The 19,614-nt window shown below is 42.2% G+C and overlaps 1 long non-coding RNA gene across 1 annotated transcript in view; it reads left to right on the top strand.

Annotated features, from left to right (window-relative positions):
* The window catches only part of LOC113003912, an 84,757-nt gene extending 65,368 nt beyond the window's left edge, over positions 1-19,389 (top strand). Inside the window, exons 2-4 of the long non-coding RNA XR_005574961.1 lie at positions 13,918-17,677; positions 18,304-18,405; positions 18,493-19,389. This is a non-coding gene — a long non-coding RNA (uncharacterized LOC113003912). The remainder of the gene's footprint in view (positions 1-13,917; positions 17,678-18,303; positions 18,406-18,492) is intronic.
* The last annotated feature ends 225 nt before the right edge of the window (positions 19,390-19,614 follow it).

Genomic DNA, 19,614 nt, shown 5'->3' with positions numbered 1-19,614 from the left:
CTGCCGGGCGGACCATCCTCATGGCTACTCTACTGCAGCGTCGGCTGTTTTGCCGAGGCGTAAAGTATTTAACGGCAAGGCGGGACTTAAAAAAGGATCAGGGGGCGTGAATGCGAGCGCGGATGAAGAAACGAGTGGCGTAATAAGCCAGCCTGCGAAGAAATTATATTTTACGATTGCAGCAACGTTTAAGCCGCCTACAGTGCGACGCGACGCGTCCGTCCGTTCTCTCGCTCGCTCGCTCGCTCGCGCACAATTATGCATTCTAAGCCATTCCATGCATTCTAAGCCACGATTACGAGTGCCTAGCTCGCCTTTCTATCGCCCGCTCTATCGTGCATTGCGTTCATCGATCTTATAAACTATTTACTCGGTATTCTCGTCTTATAAGTCACACAGAATTCTTCGAATTTTTCTACCAAGATAAACTTCTTAGAAGAATTAAATAATTTTCCGATAATAAAACCTATCAAATTAATCATTCGCGAGCGATGATTCGCGAAGAATTAAGAATGTCACGAAGCAAAGTGTAAATCTTTGATCTTGAATTCTGAGCTTGCTCTCTTGAGCAAAATGTAAGACAGCGTGTCGCCTTAAATTCAGAAACCATCCGGCACACTTACCAATTCTTCGTGCACTTGCCTAGACGAGTAAAACTGGAGGAATAGCCTTAGTTTTGTCAGGTGGATGGAACTCCGCCGCGAAAGTAGAGCTGGCGTCGCGGCAGTGACGTATGCGCGTTTTATAATGCAGAGTACGCGAACTCACTTTGCCGCGGTCTCGCGCGAGGAAGAAGGGACTCTAGAAAGCGGCCGGGAAGACGAACTCGTGCGTAAACGTTGTCGTAGCTCGTAAATCTTTTTTTCATACATTTTCACGCGGTTTCCTCTTTAGCGCGCCGAGTACAGGTTCTCGTCGTAAATGCTTAAACCGCTCGTTACATCGACCGTGCGCGTATAAGAACAATAATGGGCGAGAGCACCGGCCGGTAAGCTGCCTTTGGCGTTACGTCGTCGTCTGGCGGTTGATAGGATTTAACGAGGTATCTAGCACTCGCACGGGTCCGCCCGACGAGACGACGATGAACGATTTTGTCGGACGTTAAGCCACGAAGGAAACCGCCATCGGAGTTAGGCCAGAGCGTCAAAGCGGTCCGATCGATTCAATTAGGTTGATTCCGATTGACTTAAAAGGCATTAAAGCTCGGGGTCTAATCCCATTCCACCGAGTCGACCGAGTTTCCCACGGTTCTCCTCTTCAGCTTTCCTCTCCACATGTACTCGGCCTCCTTTCTGCGGTGCTTAGGAAGTTTTCAGTGGCTATACGAGAATCGGTCGGCGGCGGCGGCGGCTCTAGACCTTTCCCCGCTCCGGGACGGTTTGTCAGAAACGTTATTGGGACAGCGGTACGTTATCGAACCTGGACCGAACGTGTTCCAGACACGTTTACGATCGGCGAACAGTATATCCCCCGTCCCGGAACTTTTCACATAAAATGATTTACAGTCGCGCGATAAGTCGTGCGTTTTATTTTTAATCCTATCCTACGTCACGCGGAAATTGTCGGACGACAGTGTTTACGACGCCCTCCCTCTTCAGTTTTTCCTGGAAAATTTTCGTCACGAATTATATGAATACAGACGTGCGTGTACACATTTAAAAAGTTTTACTCGCAGTGTTTGGTAAAAATTTTTTTTCTGCAATCTTGCCTGCACGTAAGATTGATCTATTCTCTGGTCAGCGATCGATCGCATAGCGAGCTTTCCATCCTAATGAGATATACATTGTCGATGCGATGCTATTATGTAAAATCTGTTTTCTCGCAAGACGATGCCAGTAACGTCTCTTTTTCGGTTTTCTATTATTGGTTTTTTTTTATTTTCACACGATTCAAGTACCTTTAGGAGTTCTAAGATGAAATTTCTTTCCCTTGCGACATCCCATTCTCTTTCGTCCTACATTTCTCATCTCTTGTTGCAAATCTACCTTTTTCCGCGACACGATATTTGATAATCGATGAAATATTTTTCCCGCGAGCAAGTTTCTCTTGCGGATTTTGCTCAATATCGGCTTTTAAAAACCTACGCAGAAACTTTTATACCAAGATTGTGAAGAATTAGATAAGGTAAATGCAATTTCTTGTCAGATCAACCTAATAAAATACAGTTCTTATAAAATAAGGTTTAAAGAGAAATAACTTTCTATAGTTACTTCTGTAATCTCATTTTTTTTTCTTTTTTTTTTCAACAAAACGTTCCGTTCACTCTGTAAAGCTGATATGTCTTTCTTGAAAATAAAGAAAATAATATTTTCTTTGAAAATTGGTTAAAACGAATTGAATCGACATCAAGTCTCAGAAAATATCACGAAGAGTGATGATGCGTGGAAAAAGATAGCCTTGAGAAAAAGAGGGAACAAATCGAACGATCAGACTAGCGTTTATTAAAAGTCGCAAGCTTAGCAAAACTTTCGTCTCATCGACGGATACATTTTTCTTTATTCCAAACGATGACAGAGATTTATAGGCAAGTTCGGTCATCTCTCTTTGTTGGGAGGCTACGAAATTCGCACTTTCGTTACAAACAGCGGCGGGTAGACGGTGAAGCAAACAGCTTTTTTTTCGTGGGATTCGCACTACTTACATAAAGGCGAGAAACGAGCTTTGCGCTCGCGTTCGGTAAAAGCCGTGATGCGCGCGCGCTCGTCATATAGGAGCGTCACCGGGAAAATTGCTCTTCGCAATGCCGAATCAAAGCCTGGCGATGCGTGAATCGACACTGTAAACGGTTTTAGCCATCGGCCGATTTATAGCGTATGCACGAGAGGACTACCATTAACGTAGACAAAGTTCCTGTTCAAATTGCAGGTTGGCACGAGTAAACGCTCCAGAATTGCGCGAGAGATACGTTTTGTTGCTGGTTTTCGTTCCGAACTATTCGCCACGCATCTCTCTCAGTTTTATTTTCGCAGCGATGTATTCCATTAAAAGGTTTCGTGAAAATTTGTTCATGTAATATTTTGGAATTAATATCTATCGATATATAATTTTACAATTAACAAATTAAAACACCGGATTTCACTCTAAATTCGTGAAATGGCCTTGTATTAATCAAACTAATCCAGTTTTTTCACTTTTACAGAAAGTCATTGTTCTTTCATAAATCATTATGTGGTATTGTATCGGCGACGAAAATTATTGTAATAAAACAACGCGCAAAATATTTCATTTTTCATACATTACCTTACGCACATTACATATTATGTATTATATAATAATTAATAATATCTTATTATACGTTACATATTATATAAAATTATTATCTTATTTCAAAAACAATTTATAAATCTAGCTTATACACGTAGAGCTTGTTGCACAGATTCAATTACTGCTAGAGTAAATGCTTGCAGTAACGTAAAATTTTAAATGGTGCTCAAATCAATTCAAGTCCCTTTGCGATATTCAGTTTTATCTGACTCCGCGATGTGCGTGCGTATACACGAATATATTATATTACATATTGAGAGATATTTTTGCGAGAGTAGAATTTACAAAAAAAATACCAACAAGACGATGTTGCGTCTGCCCCATCGACAGGCACCGATCCGTAATATTGAGAGCTCATATCACATCGATCGTCCCGTGCTGACAAATATATGTTCTATACTGAACGCGCATCGACATGCGACGAATGGCATGAATTTCAGATATTCAGCTTCTAATCGGAAGAGGGAAGACGGAGGGGAAGAACCGTGAAAAATCGTCGCGAGATCTAGTGCATTCGACGAGTCTCGCGTCTCCAGCATCGACACTCGAACGAGAGGCACGAACGGGCGGATAGGACGGAATTTAATTAAAAAAAAAAAAGAAAGAAAAGTATATTACAATTTTAAAGGTCTCGCAAATGGAGTGGAATGTCCAATAGTCGGTCGACCTACTCGGAACCACCGCACTCGGGTTAGAATGGTCGAATACCTAGTACGAGACGCTCGAATAAAAAAGGAAGAGATGAAAAGGAAGGAGTGGCAACGAATAGTGCGGAGCGGGGAAAAAGGTAAAAGAAGAAGACTTTCGGAACGACAGTTATTTCAGGAGTGCACGGCACGCCGGCGATAGTTTCGGCGATCCTGAATGTTTTCCCTTTTCCCCCGGTCGTTCTTTTTATTTCGCCTCTAATCCGACGACAGAGGAGCGCGTCGTTATTCATCGACGGGCGAACCGAGAGCGGACATTCGAAATTAGATCGCTTTATTTATTATAAACGGACAGGTATCAGTGTTATCTGCGCCGCCGTAATTTATCCCGTCGCGGCAGGTAACGACAGATATGGGGCATAATTTGGAATAAGCAAGAATTTATGGCCGTCGTAAATTCATTCGCGCCGCATTTGTAGTAATATGAATTTTTTGCCGCTCTCATGCCGCCGTTTGCGCGTCGGATTTATCCCCGCGTTCTCGCGTTTCGTATTTAAAAATTCCTAGCGTATTCTCGGCGAGGTATGCGCGGATCGATGATGCCGCGGGATTGATAATCCTCAAAATCGCTATTGAATTTCCGTCGGATTTATTAGCAACGTAACTCCTAGTTAGCTCGACTCGTCCTCGTGACAGTGCGGTGAACTTTCGTAGCGCTGACGTAACGGCTTTAATGAAAATGTATAATTGATGACGCGACATGCAAAATAGATGTGAAATCGTAGCGAATGTGACGCTTAACGTATTCTCACTACAAGTTCAACGGTTTTTCTTTCACATGTGAGAATTTTTTTGCATTAACATTTAAACGTACAGATGAACACGTGAACAGATACACATGCTGTTGTTTCTAACATCCAAAATGATAAAAACTAATTAAATTTAACAATGTGCTGCGCTCTGAATATCTTATAGACTATCATATAAAAATAAAAAAATTAATTGAACGATGATACTGGAGATGCGATGGTAGATACTAGAAGTGGTACATTCGTTCATTAGTCGTCAATCAACAGTCACATTACTTTTTATTTCTAATAATTTTTCGTAAATATACATGTACCATATAGACAAATATTTCTCTGCAATAGAATTCGCGGCTTACATTCGTCGCGAACTAGTGCGACTTATTTATGTGCGCCTGCACATAAATTCTACGACGCGGAAACCTGTTAATGTTAATTCGAAATAAAAGCCCGAGGTCGTATCGTAGCCGTAGCGGTTATGCCGTGTCTAGGAAAGGTTGCGCCTCCATTGCAACGCAGAGAGATGTCGAGGAAGAGGGGATGCTGCTACAGTGGCTTGCAGAGGGTTGTTGTGGTGCGCGTTCGTTGGCACTGCAACGCGGTCGGGGGTTTTGTTCGAGGGTTGCCGGCGGAACCGTTGGGTACATCCAGGCGAAACAAGGCACGGAAAGGCCGGGTGGGAGGGCGGGAGGGAAGGAAGCGCAGGCAGGACCCGTTGCAAAACATAGAAAAAATATCGTCATGGGATCGGGGTGAGAGACCTGTGAGCGCGGGGAAAGAAAGTAGAATTAAAACGAGCAAAAGTAGAACGTGACCGCGAATTCGGAAGAGTCCGCGTTTTTCTGGACGTGGTATGTGCGAACGTAACTGCATTTAAGGTAGAATATATTGCTCGCATGTATCCTAGGTGTACGCGGTCCGGCCTAAGATTAACGTGCGTTACGTATTCTCGCAAATTATATTCAAACCGCGGGACGTTCTGTGCGCGAAAATGCGGTTATAAACTTCAGTTATACGGAGGCAGAAAGTTACACGGTATTCATGATTGCAATTTATGAGGAGAAATGCGTGAGAATTAAAAAATGTAACAATAAAATTTATAGGCGCTATAAAGTTATCGCAAACAAAAAAAAAAAATTACAATTACTTTCAAAAATAGTTGTCTTCCTAAATAACAATTAAAATCTTTTTTAATTGATAACGATTCGTCCCCTTTTAGTTATTAATAAAGTCATTCGAAAACAATGACCATTAACATTATTATGCAGAAATATTGTGGTGTTGCGATAACCGCAGTGCCACAGTTTTCGCAATTAATTTTATACAAAATTCGTACATATACATACATCATATTATTACTTTGCTTTTTCTGTAAATGAAAATTGCTAAATGAAAGCGTTTTAATCCACTTGATGTCCGCGTATACGTGATCATTGCGCGTGATTATTATTGTAGAATAATCGAACAAAAAAAATAAAATTTTGAAAGTGGTATTTATATATTTTGGGATAGGATACAGGAATCCGCTTTAGTGTTACGATAATCACTACGATATTTCCAACAACACATGCAAGGCCATTGTAATCACATCGAAACAGCTTGTTACAACTACTAACTGGATGTTGCAGGAGCGTACAGCTCATTCGAATGCACGTTGAAAGATTAACGAGGATTGGGCCGTATAAAACGTGCTTTAAGTGACAAGCGACACACGCACGTACACACGGATATACCCACATGCACACGGGCGGCATGTATGCGCGCAACATGCGCCCGCGGATTATGCATCGTCGAGGAAGCCTGAATCACACAGATAAGGCGCAAGAACTGACTTGTGAATGTCGTGACCGTGGAAGTGACGGCAAGAGCGAAATCTCGAATGGTGTCACGAATGAGGAGTCTAAGAGGATATTCCGTGTTCGATTGATCCTGAGCGACTGGGTACTGAAGAGATATATTCACCGGAAGGCGGAAATGTAGAGAGATAGAAATAGACAGCAAAGGAAAACGAAGAGGTGGTAGAGAAGAGGGGAGATAAACGACTTTCGTCAAAATGGCCGGAAAACGTTTCGTACCTATTGTTCTTTCGAGGATGCTATAGCGAAGTAAGGTTGAAGAGAGCGTCGACGAGGGAATATTTGAAGAACGATGTTTACCGCGGGAAACTCTTCTCGACTGCTCACTTTCTACGAACTGTTCCGAATGTCGGATAGTCTGACAGGGTCTCTCTCTCTCTCTCTCTCTTTGTCTCTCTGAAAGTTCAACGGCGAAAATGATATCGTGAGAGCGAACGCCGAACTAATTTTATTCCGCACGTCGTCGTGCGCGCACGTTCTCGCTTCGGAAGAAAATTTCTTCGCTGAAGAATCGGAGACTCACCTGCGCGCACCATTTCTTCCGCCATAACATTTGGAGCTCGATGTAATTGTGCATTCCAATGCTCCGAGCGTTATATGCACACTCGCGGAATTCTTAGAAAGTTAATGACTCGAGCTAACGGTCGTTCGGACATGAAATTTGTTAATAAGCGCAATTTCAGTACAATCGAAGCGTTGAGTTAGTATGCTCTAAGATTTACTACCTACAGATATTATTCCACTCAGCGTGCTCGTAAGGGTCATGTACATCGGCGCAATTACGCTGTTCATTATTTCGAGAATACCACCTGCTCTTTAAACACTAACACTTTACTGTGCAGGTCTGGATTATTACGCGACTACGGGATTCATACGGTTTTAACGGCCAGTTAATAAGGACGGTAACGTCGTTAATTATTATTGTAACTCGGATAACGTTTCGGCATACCTATATCTGAATCCCTACGTTAAATAACGTATATTCAATTCTGACGGAACCGCGAACCAACTCTTTTTTGTTTTATAATACATATTGATATCATCATGTTCATTACATTTTGTCATTTTGTGCATGCCAATGCATTTATTGTAGAAATGTGATTCCGCTGCTTATCTTCGTTATGTAAAACAAAACAAAGAAAATTTATAAATAATGTTATAGATGCTTGTTAATTGCACGCAAAATTCCACACCTGTGCTATGCGATGCATTGACACACTTTATGCCCGAATAATCGTTCGCTCACGTCATTGATTTTTTCAGAATGCTGCATGTGTGCACAATGTTCGTAACACGTTGGAATGTGCGCACAATTATTTTTAATTGAGGAGAAGCTCAATTAAAAATCCGGAAGGGGATTTAACGCGTGTAAGTTCTACAAATAATTCTTAAATTATATAATAAGCGCGCTGCGGCCATTTTGCCTACGTCGAATAAGACGAATGTTTTCCGCGACGTAATCTCGTTTAACGCGCAAAGATTTAATCGCATTTCTAACCGAGCAGCTACCTTTCTCCATTCTTCGTTTCATTCCTTTTTCCGCTTCGCTCCACAAGCGGATGCGAGCTTACTGGGCAGCTAGGTGTACTTAACGCGAACGTTGCCGCGTCGTCCTACGTTGCGAATTAATTGTTTCGCTAATGCGGCGGAAGAGTTTCACGACGAGAGAGACAGACAGAGAGAAAGAGAGAGGGAGAAAGCGAGATGATGATGAAAGAGAGAACGGTCGATCCAATCAACGGATCGTCGAAAATTGATTCTAAATACACTTCGGCGATCAAAACGCGGCGCTCCTCTAACCCGCAGGCTCTTCAGACCCGCAATCCTCTTTGGCATCGCGCACAATCGATTTGCGGAATTGCGCGGTGCGGCCGCCCGGCCTCTACTATGCCCGGCCTTAATGCCAACGTGTATCCGGTGACACATGTCACGCGGAAAATAAGCGCGGTCTATATGCGCGCGCCTCAAGCTACAAAATATATGCGGATAACTCCGGGAGAAATTCCATCGGTATCGTGACGATATTCCCTTGGATTTTCGTAGAACACGCGATCGCGACCCGTGTGCGATGCCGCGTGACCGAGAGGAAAAGAGAGAGCCTAACAAAGAGTGCGCGAGAGAGAGAGAGAGAGAGGGGGGGGGTTAAAGGAGAGGGGTTAAAGGGAGAGGAAGCGATGGAGAACGGAACGTGGAGACTGCTTTATACCGCTTCATTCTACATGCACCGTAAAAATGCAAAGCAGGCATGCACGTCGGCGCATACATCACGTGTGCGCGTGCACTCGGGGAAAAACGTACGGTGGTGTAACCGAGGAGGGTCGGCACGCGGGGTTCGTTTACCCCTTAGCACGCCCCTGCGTTATCAGCCACGGCTCGATATTATCAACGGGAACGCAATTTTCTCGAGCGCGATGCAGTTTCGAGTTCCGCTTTCCCGCATTCACTCGTATTCCTGTGTACGCCGATCTCTCAATTCCCCCTCCCCCCCCCGCCTCGCTCTCGCGTTTCCATCTCTTTTTCTCTCTCACCGTTTGATCCGCGCCATTCATTTATCTCTTCCATCCCGCACTTCTCTCCGCATCTGTTATTTTGTATACTTTTAGCTCGTCCCGTTCCGCCGACCAACCCCAGCGAATGAACATCCGTCGCGTTTTCCCCGCTCCCCGAGTTTTCGTAGTCGACGAGCATGAACGAAGCTCACGCGATGACGAAAATAGACTTTACAGAGGTAATTAATATAAACGCAAATCTGCGCGAGCTATATTTACCGTGAAAAATTTTCAATCACTCCCTACTACCTTTTTTTAGCGCGGGAAATTGCAATATTTACTTTGATTTTCTTCTATGAAGCGAAATTGGCTGTTTTCAACGTTCCGTCTCTCAAAGTGTTAAAATATTTCTCAAATAACGGTTTCCGTTTGTTTCTTATTTTGAACGTGAACCGCTTCTAAATCAAACAAACTTAGAAGACAATGAACTCGTCGGAATGAAATTCATAACCCAATCAGTGCGCGCTCGAAAGCAACGTGGTATACCGGCACGAATGTGTGTCGTGATGGATTAGGTGCCGAGTTTAAATCGCCATCCATAATCCGGGGCCATACATCGCAGACGCCTCAACCGCAATGCTCGTCTTTCGTTGTTTATTCCGCTGTCCCGTCGTTTTCCCCGGACGCATACGACATTGACAAGAAGCATGGCAAACGTGAATGGACGTCCAAGAAAAATACCCCGTTTATTACTTGTGTGTGCCCCATCTACGATTGTCAGCTGTGTCAATTTTCTCGTATGCACATATACACTGCGCGTTTATACTGCGCCATTGATTACACCGTTTATGGAGCAATTTATAGAATATACAGCAGTACCTTTCATTAACCGCAATTGCAATCGTTAGCAATGAGCCGAGTGTGTAAATTAAGTCGATATACGATCGATGAAGTGAGCGATAAGAACAGTCTGCTGCCGCGGGGAGGTGGGAATTTTTCTGCCGCCTTGTAAAACCGTTCCTTGTATTATCACGCTGTTCGACACTTCGGCGCGCTCGCGTTACGACGTTTCGCCCCGTGTACCTTAGTATTATTCCACCGGGAGCTATGAAAAGTTAGCAAGACGGGCAAAATATGCTTCAACTTTCACACTTTACAAGCAAAACGTAAATAGGAATCCTGAACTTTTCGCCTTCGATCTCAGACGACGGGCGGCTGCCGCCGCGCCGGGCGTGTTTCTTGCCATCGCCTAGACCTCTAAAAGGATTCCGCCAAACTCTCTTTCCTAGGGAGAATATTAAATTCCGCAGTATTGCAAGAAATGTCGAATCTCGCTCGTCTCGTAACGACAGATCGACTTATCATCGTGAAAGAATTGTTCAAGGGGGACGCGACCGATCTTAAATCTCTCGAAAAGTCCCTCCCGCGAGCCGGTTCAGTGCTTTCGTGCTCAAAATCGTTTTCCTCTTCGATCTTACCTCTTCCATATGTCGAGATGATCGAACGTCTGACCTGAAACCGAAGGCCGCAATACGTTTGATCGAGCTTGAGAAAGAGTTTCGTCGACATTCCCTCTTTCTCTCTCATTCTCGGTTGCTTTCTCTCCTCCTCCTCCTCCTCCTCCTCCTTCTCCTCCTCCTTTTTTCACCCTCTTTCGAACAAACGATCGGGGAATAGCTCTATTTATCCGGAAGGAAACGGTGTATCCTTGTTTCTCTCACCTCTTAACTGGCCCGTGTTCGACCATCATCATATTTCCCAAACGCGTACTCTTCGTCCCATCGATTTCAAAAGCACCTCTTATAAATAACGTTTAACGAGCGGCATTCGAGCTGCCTGTCAACCTAACGCCCTCGATCCGAGTGCAAGCAACCCTTTGCCTTATCGGCTTGGCCGATAAATCCGTCCCTCGTCAGTGCCGAGAACGTGTTCTCCGCTTTCCTCCGATACGTTCTTACGTCGTGTTCCTGTGCCAATTTGCTTTTAACTTTAAGAGTCGAAGTAAACAGAACGCTTGAGGAAAGAGCTGTGAAATCAATGCTACCAAGTTTTACTGCGACACACTACGTGATCTTTCGCAATCTGATAGAGTCTCGATATTTTACGATTTTATTTTTAAACGAATTTATTCCGTCACACAATTTAAGTCGGCGATACCGTCGTACCTAAATATAAAATCGACGTACGTCGGCGACTTTGCCGGTTTGCTTTGAATTTAAAAAGTAAGCCGAAATAAACGGGGCTCTTTTCACGGAAATGTTTTGCTAAACCATCTAAAAATTTATCTGGGTACAAATCGGAAAATAATTTTGTTACACTCATCAAAATAATTACATAAGATGCTCGAGCTCATTACTAAAACATCAAAACTCTTTATGGCATGGCTAATTATGCTTGAACATTTTTCACAATTATTCAGTTGATTCAATAAAATTATTTTCAAATCTGTATTCAATTAAATTTTACTTGAACAAAACTGTTTTCTTTCCGTATATTCAATAAAGTTTATAAACGTAAAACAAGTGCTTTCAATTGTTACAATTATTTAAAAATCATTAAAATAGTAGTTGTTTGAAAATTTTCAAATAACTTAAATCAGTCTGTCACACGTTAATTTCGAAGGTAATCTGGTAGAAAATGACGTTCCCGTGGGAATCGGATGAGTATCGACGCCTCAAACGCGTCGAATAATCTCGTCGATTTGAAATCCGACAAAGTTGCCTGTTTACACCTGGGGGAATACTGTCGACGACTGCCACACGACATACATACGTACGGTCGAGTTTCGCGTACGGTCCGAGAACACACAACAAAACATCTCGTTTAACCCATCTCCCCTTCCTCCTCCTCCGGGCAACCTCCCTCAAACTCGCTCAAACGATCGTCCGTCTCGCGTTTCGCCGAGTTACGGTCGCCGCATAACGCAAGCAACAGCCGAATGCTGCAGCTGCATTCAATCCCGGCTGACGCGGCTGCGCCTTGCAGTCGTCGCAACGCATCAAAGTTGCACAAACACGATCATTAATCGTCTATTCAGCGCTACGTGCCTTACGAGGGACGAAGCGGAGCATAACTTTCGTAAAGAATGTTCCTATGTATAACGTTAAATTCTTGCAAACTGATGCAATTTTGTCGGTTGACAACATTGATTTCTACTACTAATATTCAATAGCTATAAAGAAAGTTCCAAGGAGACAGAGAGAGAGAGAGAGAGAAATGGAAAAATTTGATTAAACATAAACCAGTTATTTACAATGATCAATTGAATTTTGCTATTAAATTATTCAAGAAATAAACGTATATAATAACTTTAATTTTTTCAAACTTTCGCAAATTCTCGTAGTAACGCGCGAATACATTGCATCGTCTCTTCCTCCTTTATATTTTAGCATTATATTTTTACTTGCATATAATCGCGTGGGGCAATTTATGGAGAGCTACGACGGCGAAGGAGATTATTATGGAAAGAAATGCAATTTATTTGTACAAAGCTAGCACCGTGGGAGCCAACGTATTACAAAAGGAAATGAGATGTATGCAATGGAAGAGAGCAGACGATCCCATAGGAAATCGTGGAAAATGCCAGCATCTATTCGAATTTAGCGGAACAAAGTTTGCATAATGATCGAGTCGATCTCTCCGTGCAATAATTTTTTCAGAATCTTATTTCATCTGTGTCGTTTGATTTTTGCTTTTGTTCAAAATATTTTATGTTAAAATTTTCAAGAAGTATTACAAGAAAAGATCGATTTCACTTGATGTACAAAATGGTGCGTCTCACTTGTCTATTTCCTTAAAATTTCATTTCTCGCTGTTTACCTTCCCATCTTGCACCACGTATTTGTAACGATCAATTGTAAAGGCACGAGAAGCTTATCTCGTCGGCGCACCGGGTATATTCCGCTATACGTAGAATACGGGTCCATCGTAGCGAGCGATTAGAAACCAATGAACCCGATTGATCACAAAGCGAGCCGTAATCCCGAGCCTCCGAGTGCCTAAGCCTGCTCTCCGGCCGCAGCACGTACCTACCGTTAAATGATTTAGCCGCTATCCGGAGCCTCCTCCGCTTGTTGCCTAACCCCCCTTTCACCCCCTTCCTTACCGTCTCGCTGTTCATCCAGACGCTCGTATCTCGTCAACGTGAAATGCTCGATATAGCCGGAATTACGACCGCACACAAACGCGACGTTATTGCGTCTCTGCCTTTCTCATTTCTCTTTCTCTCACTCTTTTTCTTTCCATTTGCGTTTTCATTTTCCATTTTTCTTTCCGAGCTCAGCTACTATTCTTAACAATGTACGCGAAAAAAAATTGCGATGACAGATGTAACTACATCTAATTCTTTTATCCGTCCTCGAATAAGGATCAAAATATTGTACGTTTGGTGTACGCAAAAAATACATATGTACCGGATTTCATCGAAAAATGAAAGATATATAAAAAAAAGTAAACTGTCTATCCATTTTATGCGAATAAACGAAAGATTTTCTCATCAGAGTACTTGAAAAGTTTGCAGTAATAGAATATCTAGGATATCAAGTAAAATTAAATAACATTTTCGTTTAAAACCTCGCACATGATGGAAGTGCTCCGGACGTTCTTAAAATTTTTCGATTTGTACTGTTCACGTTCGGCAATTTATCTTAATTAGAAATGTCAGTTATCACAATTAAATCTTTTATTTTACGTTTGTAACGGTTATATAAAATTATCGTTAAAGATTGCTCTAACCGGCAAGACAAATAGAAATGTTTATCAATAAGAGAATATGGCGTTTAAAAATGTCTAAAGAGAACACATGAAGGATGCGACTGAATCGCTCGTAGAAACGCCTCACTATCGATTTTTGTAGGTAAGCAACCCAGACCTGTGGAGAGGCTTTCGAGAGTTATGAAAAGAGAGAACACACAGGCACCCGGGTGAGATGGGATACAACGAGGAAAGAGACGAATCGCAGGTCGGGAAAAGAGAATGGGAGAAGTAACGCTTCGTGTTCCAGCGAGGCAGGATGCGCCGGCGAAAGGAAGTCGATGGGATATATCGCTGCGGAAGTGGAATAGTATGCGCATGGACGGACGTACGAACTGTGCAGAACGTCGGAATTGGAACGTCATATGGCTTGGATCCCACCAAGATTTTATATTGCGATCACCCCTATCGTCCCGATCGTTTTTATCTAAACCAATTCTATTCGTACTATTCTTATCGCACTCCTATCGGCCGCTGCTACTTTACTTACGCCTTACTCGTTTGTCATACATCTCACTCTTTCTCACGCGATCAATATCGTTGACAATAAACCGATCAAACTAACCATTTTACCCGTTACTCTTTCTGCCATAAAGTCAGAAACTGTTTTCACTTATTTATTTTTTTCATTAACGTTATCGAGACATTATCAAATATTATACGGATATTTAAATTTTATTAATAGATCAACTTTCTTCATTGATATCCATCCTTTCTTTACTACAATAAAGTATCATTTCTTTAAACATCAGCCAATTATCGACTGTAACAAAGTCAAATATAAATGGAATTTAGCATCAAATGGATAAATGAAATTTAATGTCGGGAAACTTTTTCCTCATTTAAATTGTTCATAATATTTAAATCGTTGTTTTTTGTGTGTCGACGTGCCGTCACAAATTATATGAGACAGTCAACGAAAATACAATACACACATACACATACACACAGTGAATCAATTATCTGTTGGCAAAATAATTTCTACGAGAACGGATATTTAGCGTTAAAATAATTTTATTAAATTTAAGCAAAAGATTGCTTTGCAAAAATAGCTGACTTACCGATATTCTCTTAAAACGCCTTTAAAAAAATATCGACAAATTGGATTTCAAAGTTTAATCCGTCATGCTGCGTTATTTCACTTTTACAATGCTATTCGGATTGATTTCGACGCTTCGTTTTAGAATGACATAAACGCCTCGTATGCACCTCGTATCGACGCGGCTGTTATCGCAACGTATTTTTCATATTCGGCGGCAAATCCGCGACGCATTGTTTAGGCCGATTGACGCAATCGACACTTCTCGTTGCCGTTTACTGTATAATTCCGTCGTCTTTTTCTACCGAAAATGTGCTATTATACAATCATCGTGCCATATTTTAATGACAAATTCTAAAAAATTTAAGTACAAAATCTTAAATGGTCACGATAAAAATTTTCACGATTGCTACGTGAATGTTATCGCACCGGTCTTTTAATAGCGTTACGAGTGCCGTGGATATATCCGTTAATGAACTATTTGCCCATGTTTCGGGCAATTCGTAAAATACGTTACGCTCAGCAGCACGTGATTCTAGTTTCTTTATCCCCGTTAATTCGTCCCGGCGACGGGTTACGCAACGGGCCGAAAAACCAGGCACGGCGGCATTAATTGGTACGGGCACGAAAATGTAATGTTTTGCGATAATTGGCCGGGTGGATACAGGTTTTCGGCGATTTTTCGCATGGCAACGCGTGCACGCTGCAATCGGGAATCGATAAGTCGCAGCTCCGTTGCGATAATCGTCCCTCCGCTTTCCACGCTATGTGCAGCTCGCGCGGCGCACCGTATTAAATTGAGTGCAGTGGAACAAGCGTTAAGAAGTCTAACGACTCGCATGCTGGACACAGAAGTACTAAATCACGTTGATGTTAAAATCATACACCATCGTGCAAAACACGTTTCGTTATATTCTTCAATGTATTCTCTCTCACTCTCCGGAATAACTCATGCGTGATTTAGAACCGGACCGCGCGTATAGACGTACGAAAATATAGATAGTACGAAATACTAAGACCATACAATATTTTGTTGTAACTGCTGTCTGCATGAAAATATCGTGTCTCGTCTTTCTATATAGCGGTAATAGAAAATTTAATGAGTTCTTCATCTGCAAAATGTATTCTCATAATAATCTTAATGGTATTTACGATTTTAAGCCATGGAAACGATCAATGTAGAATAGTAGACTTGATTGGATACACGTAGATACGAAGGTAATACATGTTGCGCATACTAAGCTACATGTGGATAAAGATTACCAATTCCAGCAGAGCATCACGTACACTCGATACAAGTAATGACACTTATAAAATATCAGTCTCACCGTTTCAGAATAAATTCAGAATAAATTGTTAATAAATACTGAATGTTGTTAAAATTGGAAAAAGCACTCTGTTTCGCGATGTCAATTTCGAAAATTACTGTATAATATTAAAGCAAAAATTGATTTTGTGCTCTACTTAAAATATTTGCTACCGCATTTATTACTTGGCTTGTTTTATTTTGTTTATTATTATCGCGAGAATCAGAGAATTGGAATTTTCATTAAATTTATTTCACAGAAAGCTTATTTTTTTGAATTGCTTCACATTTATCCTCCACACTGTCCTCTTGTCATTTTGAAATTCTACTTTTATCCATCTCTTTAAATTTATCGTGACAATTATGCTCGACGTGCACTGTGAGAAATAAAAATCCGATCTTCATCGGTTCTTCTTTTATTAATCTCGTTATCTTATGTTACATTCAAATCAAACTGCTATTCAATTCGAAAGATGTTAAATATCGGAGTGGATCGAAGTGTTACGTGTCATGTTCAGGATTATATAATTCCCACGTACAAACACATGTAACACGATCATAACACGGCATAAAGATGTTCATATTTTCGACGTTGTCTCGCGGTTCGGCGCTCCGCGCTTTGATCGCAAAACGCAATTAAGCAAACCGTGCGTTAAATCGATTGTTGTTCAGTTCGTTAGGTACGGTGTAAAACATGGCAAATCAGGCCAGCCGCGATTCGACCGAACTTCCATTTATACGTAATAATGGCGCCGGCGGCTATCGAACTTTCGAAATTTGAAGGTAGCCGCCGCTGTGCAATATATGGAATATCCGTCCGAAAGTTTCCGTTCGGCTTGACGGCGGCTTTGATCATGGCCCAGTGCACGCGCGCGCGCACGTCGGAAATCCAGGCGTATGTACTACGGATCGCTTTCGTTCGTTGTATTTTTTCGAATCGCTCCCGCACGCGGGCAGGCAGCGGAGGCAGCTGCCGGCGCGACGCGTTTGGTCGGAGCGACTATATCCACCGGCAGGAGAGTAAAAGTATGAATGGAATATTTATGGGCGGCTTAAAAATTTCACGAGCAGCAGGTCGTGGCGCTCGTAGTACGTAATTTTCTTTCGTTCGCGACATTTATCTTTATCTAGCACGCGGCGAGCGTCGGCGCGAACCACGAAAGGCAACGTGAATCCGCGAGTTACCACCGTTTTCCTCTGCCACGCCGCCGTTCAGCCGAAAACGGATTTTCGTGTGGGTGTTTTCCCTTTAATAATTCTCGAGAGCAGAGGTCGTGCGAGAGAGAGAGAGTGGAAGGGAAGGAAAACGGAACTCGTCGCGAACGAAAAGTAAGCAAGTCGTGGTAAGGAGAAACGCGATTCGCAAGAAGAAGGATGGAAGAAGCGGCGTTCTGTACCGAGAGAGAGGAGGAGGAGGAGATGGAGGAGGAAGCTTTTATTTTTCTTACACTGTCGTCTCTCTTCTCGCAGCACGAGTGGTGCACACCAAAACGGGACGAAAACTCTGGCGAGCTTCTAGTACGATTTCCTGAAGTGTCTCTCCCTGTTTACCCCTTTGCACACATTCTGCTTACCCTCGTTCCTGTTATACATCCATCTCTTTCCCCTTAACGGATGCTCGCCTTATTGCTTCTTGTTGTCTTTTGCTTCACTTTCCTTTTTACGCATAGAAATAAATTACTTTTGAACCCTCTTCCGCTTTCGTTTTAGGCGCATTTTTATCGCTTCTTTTTTCCCGTAGTAGTTTCATCGTTTTGAACTGTCGTCAACCGAATGTTTCTAAAATACTCTTTCTTAAACTCAAAATGTTTTGCCCTTTTTATAAATAGTATTATTAACAGTATATTGTTAAATGTTATTATATGTTACAACCGTATTGTTAATAATAGACGGTTAATAATACTATTTATAAAAAAGAAAGTCATCACATATCCTTCTCACAAATTTTTCTTAAAAGAAAAATGATTATTTCTTCAAAAATATTTCAATCATCACAACGACGCTAATAATTTATACGTTAAAGTTATCGCGATTAACGTCTATTTGTAAACGCAGACACGTTCCGCTTTAAGGAGCTATACGGTTATATAAATCAGAAGCAGTTACGGCTCTATCGGGGTTCTCTGATTATTTTTCACCCTTAGGTGCGGTCTTTACGAGAGCAATGGGGCGAAGGGTTCTCTTTACGAGAAGATTGGACGAAGGAGGGTCCTTTGGAAGACTTCGACGCCTGGCATCTACAAGAAGTAAAAATATGAAATTCGCTAGCGAATATCTCGGGAGACTTTCAACTCCAAGACTCGGAATAATTTCGTCTTTCCTCCTTGTTCTAGATCCGTTTCTCACACGAGTCCCGATTATCGATTATCTCCGGATGGGTGGAAACGAACGGTGCAATGCTCGACGTCCCGTGAGAAAAAGAATCGTTGTTAGAGACCAAGAGACGACTAAACGATACACAGAGGTAATTACTCGAGAGAAATGAACATCAAAGATGAAGATAAAGAAAGAGCTAATCAACGACGAGTTAACGAGATGAGCAAGGGAAGAAGTTAGATTTTTATTTTCTCATAGTGCACGTCGAGGTATCTATCCGGAAGGTATTTATAACGGCAGAGTCGCAAATTAATCTGTTTACAACGGATAGTATTTTATCGAAAAGTGTATGAGAGTTGAAAAAGTAAAGTCAGCAATTTAAACTTGATAGCACAGATAAGGGACAAGGGAAATATTTGCTGGTTTGTACTTCTTGTAATTACGCGGAAAGTTACACTCCATTAAGAGCACGACATTTCTGCTCATTACAAATTAGATCTTGCGCGTTGCACTCGACATCTAAAAATTCATTCATGAAGAGGGCTGAAAAGATAGCGAATTATATGAAAGCGCGTGTTGGTGCGCGTCATTCCTGTCTGCTTCGGTGAAATTATAAGGCTTTCTACCACTCACGCGAGAAACCATTTTTCATGCTTCGTTGTCGTTGATGAACCTTTTTTACGGCTGTAATCCCAGGGTAAGCACGAGGGAACAAAAATGCTTAACGATGCTCCGGGAAGATGGACTTTTTCGAACTCTTTGACGTTTCTCTAAATTAACCACAGAATCCTCTTTTGCCCGCTTCTCATTTCAACCATTCTCCCGAACGAAGAGCGTACGGACTTCAATTGGACCCCGACGATATTACCTGTCGGAGAAGTTTTTTTCTCCCCCCCTCCCGAAATTGTAACATTCGAGCGCATAGACCAAGACGTGAAACACGCCAAGTGCTCGTGAAATTTCGTACACTTTTGAGATACCACCCGCGGGACTCGAGACTTCCAGATCGTTCAGCGAAGTAGTTCCTCGACGTAATTTGCTCGATCAAACTTTTCTATCTCAACTCTTTCCGTGTTAAATCAACCTCTTTGCGCTGTGCCTCACCGGCGGGCGAAGGTCGTGGCGAGCGCTTGTGATCA

The sequence above is a fragment of the Solenopsis invicta genome, chromosome 6 (assembly GCF_016802725.1).
Source record: "Solenopsis invicta isolate M01_SB chromosome 6, UNIL_Sinv_3.0, whole genome shotgun sequence".
NCBI lineage: Eukaryota > Metazoa > Arthropoda > Insecta > Hymenoptera > Formicidae > Solenopsis > Solenopsis invicta.
The sequence above is the reverse complement of the archived record's forward strand: the minus strand, read 5'-3'. Positions and strand labels throughout refer to the sequence as shown.